At 47.8% G+C, this 5520-nt stretch overlaps 1 protein-coding gene across 1 annotated transcript in view; it reads right to left on the reverse strand.

The window, feature by feature from the left end:
• PCDH11X (protocadherin 11 X-linked) overlaps window positions 1-4129 on the reverse strand; it is a 708765-nt gene extending 704636 nt beyond the window's left edge. Inside the window, exon 1 of the mRNA XM_060692133.2 lies at window positions 3991-4129. The gene's annotated coding sequence lies outside the window, so the exon portion shown is untranslated. The remainder of the gene's footprint in view (window positions 1-3990) is intronic.
• Window positions 4130-5520: the final 1391 nt, after the last annotated feature.

Here is a 5520-nt window from a genome sequence, read left to right on the forward strand (position 1 = left end):
ACTGTACGAGCTGACATTGATGGCTTCCTTTCGTGTTACCATAGACTTCGATGCAGTTCGAACATCAGAAGCAGACCAGATGCACTATCAGAAACTAGTCTACAAACATTAGCATATCAAGGAAGAAAAAGGAAGGAAGGAAGGAAGGAAGGAAGGAAGGAAGGAAGGAAGGAAGGAAGGAAGGAAGGAAGGAAGAAAAAAGAAAAGAAAAGAAAAGAAAAGAAAAGAAAAGAAAAGAAAAGAAAGAAGGGAGGGAGGAAGGAAGGAAGGAAGGAAGGAAGGAAGGAAGGAAGGAAGGAAAATATACTAATCTCGCAAGATCTGACATTTCACGATTCCTTTACTTAAACAATGATCATGCTGAATCAAGCAAGAAGCAATCATCTAGATCCAACTAGCTGTCTAGAACCTAGGACAAATGGAAGTTTTAAGAAATTATCACAAGATGCCTTTCACATCCCTAAGTCTCCACCACTTGGCGCTTCCTTGTTCATCACAAATCAGAATTGTACAGGAATGCAGGCAATTCCCTGCATTCATTCAACTTGCATCTCTGAACGCAAGCCACAGAACTAAAATAATAATCACCACCACCCACCCCCAAACCCGTCGATACTAAAAAGAAAGGAAGGAAACGGACATTATCTCGACTATTGGAAGGGAAGAAGGATGAGGGGAAGGTTTGCCTTTAGGCCTCGCGGAATACAAATGTGTTACACCACTACAGGTCCAAATCTTTGATCTTCCTTTCTGCAGGAGCTATGATGTAGAAAGCCAATGTACTAAGCAGACAGTTCTATGCCGAATATAAATTATCCTTTAAATGCAGCGAGGTATTCTCCTGCTCACGTTTTTAAGAGGGAAGGCAGCTTTCGCTGGGAAGAAAGGCAGGGCTGTGAAGGAATAACACCTTTTGTGCAGGTGGGAAAAAAAGAATTAAAATGCGGACAAGGATCTGAATGGTTAAACACTTTTAAGGAGAGAAAGACACACACACACACACAGAGAGAGAGAGAGGGAAATTGTGTTTTTTCAGTTTCATTTGGCAAAAAAAATTCAACATGGAATATTCACACATCCTGCAAACAGCAACAACGATTCGTTATTTGCCTCCCATAATAGAGTTGATTCTCTTATAATCTTTAAAAAAAAAGAAAAGAAGGCTCTGAGAATCGTCGGCTTAAGTAATGTTCAATTTTATCTTCAGATTCAGCTACAGACACAGTGGAAGGAGAACATGCCTGGAAATCTAAAAAGTGTTTTCTCTCCAGCTCTCCCTTGCCTTTTTTTTTTTCCTTCCCCTATCAGCTAACTCTCCGCGTTGTTCTCAGGATTTTTAGTCATTAATATTCCAATCGAGTCTTTGCAATTAACACACTTCCTGTTTTCTTCCATCATTCCCCCCATAACCTACACCCCCATATCAACCTTCTCCACCCACCACCTCTGTATAGGTGGGATTATCAGTTTAGATAATAGCTTCTCTATTATAAATTCTGGCTTTGCACCTTATTTTATATGCAAATTTTACAGTATTGAAAGCACCCAAGGATGAAGGCATCATCACACAGGCTCCCGTTCTCATTTTTAAAGGCAGAAACAAATAATTTTTATTTTTGGGGGGACCATCCAATAAGAGTTTTATGGGGAATCTGTTCAGAGAAGTCCTTGCGTCTTAGAAATCAGCTCCATGGATGATCTTGAAACAGGCACCTGTTCCTGAGCCAGCCAGAAGCCTGTGTAACTTGCTGGTTTACACCCTCCAGAGTACAAATAATCCATTCCACATTTGACCAACATACCAATAGTTACATACATACATACATACATACATACATACATACATACATACATACATACATACATATTCTTGAACCGGGTATTTTCCTATATAAACCAAGTTTTTCAAATTGCAGCCATAGCTCAGTGAAATCACATCCACTATCCAAGGCTTCTTCAGACAGTGAAGTAGGATAGCGGATGTGATTTCACTGAGCTATGGCTGCAATTTGAAAAACTTGGTTTATGTAGGAAAATACCCGGTTCAAGAAAAATACATACTTTTAAACCTACGATAAGAGCAGAAAGCACACACACACACACACACACACACACACACATACACACACACAAAATATCAGAGCATTCAGGATAAGGAGAGAAAAAATGTCTATGTTTTATTTTCTCCATATGGTGTATATTTATTTCCCTTGGCATATCAACTTTCACTTTTCATTTGCTAACCTTCCATAAACTGGGGGGGAGGAGGAGAAGTTGCTTTTCCAAGTTGAATATTTGTGTTGAAAGCACCCATCATTTCCAAAAATTTTTTGTTTCTCTTCCTAAGGTGGATGTGCTAATTTTTTTTTAAAGAGTGGCATTTGGGATGAACCAGATCCCTTCATCAACCCACTTGGTTCCTTCCTTGGTTGCTCCTTTCAGATCCATCCACAGTGGAGGCTCAAGCTATTTTAAGGCAAGGCTGTGTGTTTCCATGGTCCACGCCCACTCACCCCCTCCTTCCCTCTCTTTTCTCCTGCCCCCCCCTCTTCCACCCCTCCACCCAAGGTCAATGAGAAGGTAATGCCTACTCATGACAGACCTTCAAAACTACTTTTTAACAAGTTTATTACCAGACCAAGGTTGAAAGCAGAAACCCTCAGCTTGCATTTCCATTCAAGCCATCAAAGAAGCATGCCAGGGCCAATTTCTAGAAGATGGAGAATGATGTAGTAAGTCCAGTTGATGGTTTATTTATTTATTTTCCTTCCTTCCTTCCTTCCTTCCTTCCTTCCTTCCTTCCTTCCTTCCTTCCTTCCTTCCTTCCTTCCTTCCTTCCTTCCCTCCTTCCATCACCTTTAGCCATGACAAAGAAGCACTTCTAGGAACCAAAGTCTCTTCCTTCCTAGTTTCTCTGCCCAGAACCTCCCACGCTGCCCAGTTTCCACACCGCCACGCTTGGGTTTTCCTTTGCCACCAATCTGAAGATGCCACCAAATCAACTAAAGTGTCTGGATTATATATCCACACACCTTCTCTCTCCTTCTCTCTCTCTCTCTCTCTCTCTCTCTCTCTCTCTCTCTCTCTCTCTCTCTCTCTTCCTAGCTGCTGCACATCCGATTCCAAGACTCCCAAAATAAGCAACTTCATCACACCAACTCAAAGGAAACCCTTCCATTAAAAAAAAAAAAAACTTCATTTACCATCCAGCCCATTGCCCGGTTTTTTGTTTTTCGCTGCTTCTTCTTGTTCTTCTCTTTGCACAAACACAAAAACGCATATTACACCAGCGAGCTGAGTTTTTTTTTTTTTAACGCAATCTTTTCCCCCATGCAGCCTCCATTACAAGATTAACATTCCACCCACCATAGATGCTACATTTTTTTCCCCCTCTCGCTTCCAATTCACCCACCACCAGTCGCTAGCTGCACAATCCCCTCCCTTATTAATCTGCACCCTTCTCCGGCGCCCCCCCCCCCCGCCTTCAAAAAAAAATTATGCACTGGAGTGAAGATGTAAAAAGAAAAAAAGAAAAAAAGACTGCTATCTTCTCGGGGTGGATGGGGAAGGAGGAGAAGATAGGTACCTGTCTCTAATCCACAAGTTGATCAAGCCTCCCGGCAGCGGAGCAGTCTATCTTTCTTCTGCCCCCTCTCCTACCACTACCACCACCACCAACATAACACACACACACACCGGTGAAATGCAAGGGGCAAATGGACCCCCGACCAACCAGCCCACCATGCCCGCAAAGCGGTGGCACGACGGTTGTGTCTCCCGACGTTAAGACTTCTTCTACCTCCACTCTCCACGCCGGTAAGTCATCACATTCCCCCGAGGTTCGTCCATAAAGGGTGGGGGGGATCGGGGGGGGGGAGAGAGAGAATCTGCTCGCCATTCAACGCCTTCTCCGTCCTTCTCTATCTCCATCAGCCGGATCGACACCAACACCCCCAACCCCCCCCCCCCAGCCCTTCTCCCGCCCCTTACCTTCAATTCCCTCCGAGCCAACTAAGCTAAAATCAGCTTTCCCCAGCCGTGCTTCGCCCCGCTGCCTCCAAGTCGGGGGGAAGGAAGGAAGGAAGGAAGGAAGCCCCAAAGCGCACCGCGGGGGAAATCCTTCTTCAGCTCAACATCGGAAGAGGAAAGGGGGAGAGAGAGGGAAAGGGAGAGAGAGGGAGGGAGGGAGGGAGGGAGAGAGAGGGGTGGGAAAGGAAGGAAGGAAGGAAGGAAGGAAGGAAGGAAGGAAGGAAGGAAGGAAGGAAGGAAGGAAGGAAGGAAGGAAAATAGACAGGTGGGAGAGAGGAAGGGAGGAAGGAAGGAAGGAAGGAAGGAAGGAAGGAAGGAAGGAAGGAAGGAAGGAAGGAAGGAAGGAAGGAAGGAAAATAGACAGGTGGGAGAGAGGAAGGGAGGAAGGGAGGGAGGGAGGGAGGGAGGGAGGGAGGGAGGAAGGAAAGAAGGAAGGAAGGAAGGAAGGAAGGAAGGAAGGAAGGAAGGAAGGAAGGAAGGAAGGAAGGAAGGAAAAAAAATAGAGAGGATATTTCCCAAGGATCCGAAATGGGGAGACCGACAGCGGGATGGGGGGCTCCGGGCCGCCCCTCCCCCCTTCCCCCAAATCAAAATGCAAGACAAGGAGAACGATGCCGGCATCCTTCCTCCCCCGCCTCCCCACTGCAATTGCGGGGAGGCGTCCAAGTTAGGGGCTCTAATAAAAGTGAGACCCCCATCCCCAGCCACCACCCCCATCTCTCTCTCCCCCCCCCCATCCCAGCCTCGCTCCAAAGGAACCCTTGCAAGAAAAGAAAACCCGGCGCCCAAGTCCGGCAAAGCCGCCTTGAACTTACACGAGGAGGTTTCTCCAAACTTGAACGAAGGCGAGGCGGAAGAAAAAGAAGAAGAAGAAAAAAAAAAAAAAACACAGAAAAAGAAAAAAAAAGAAGAAGAAAAAGGGGGGGAAAAAAAAATCCTCCGGCTACTGCCGAACGGCTGCAACGACGACAGAGACGGCGGCGTCGGTTCTCCTCCTCCTCCTCCTCCTCCTCCTCCTTCGCCTCCTCCGCCTCGGCAGCCCAGAGAGCCCGGAGATGGCTAGGATGCCGACGCGGCGGCGAGCGGAGAAGCGCGCGGCGCCCGAAGAAGCCAAGCGATATTCCCCGCGAGAAAGCGGCGAGGGCGAGCGAGCCGGCGAGGCAGGTCTCCTCCTCCTCCTCCTGGTGCTGATGCTGCTGATGCCCGGGAGCCAAAGGCTAGCCGAGCCCGGTGGAGATCCGCGTGGCTGGCCCCGCGGAAGGCGAGATGGAAACTCGGAACCGTCCTCTGCTACTGCTGCTGCTGCTGCCGCTGCCGCTGCCGCTGCCGCTCCTAGCACCGCGGCTCCACACGGCGGTTGCATCGGCTCCGCGCTTCAGTTGCTGGCGTCTGAACTCCGCTTTCCCCGACAGCGCCAGCAAGTCCTCGCCGCGCCTGACATCACTGCGAAAGGGGGCGGGCGGTGGGAAGAGAGAGAGGGGGGGGCATGCA

The sequence above is a fragment of the Pantherophis guttatus genome, chromosome 12, assembly GCF_059756535.1.
Source record: "Pantherophis guttatus breed Tessera chromosome 12, ASM5975653v1, whole genome shotgun sequence".
NCBI lineage: Eukaryota > Metazoa > Chordata > Lepidosauria > Squamata > Colubridae > Pantherophis > Pantherophis guttatus.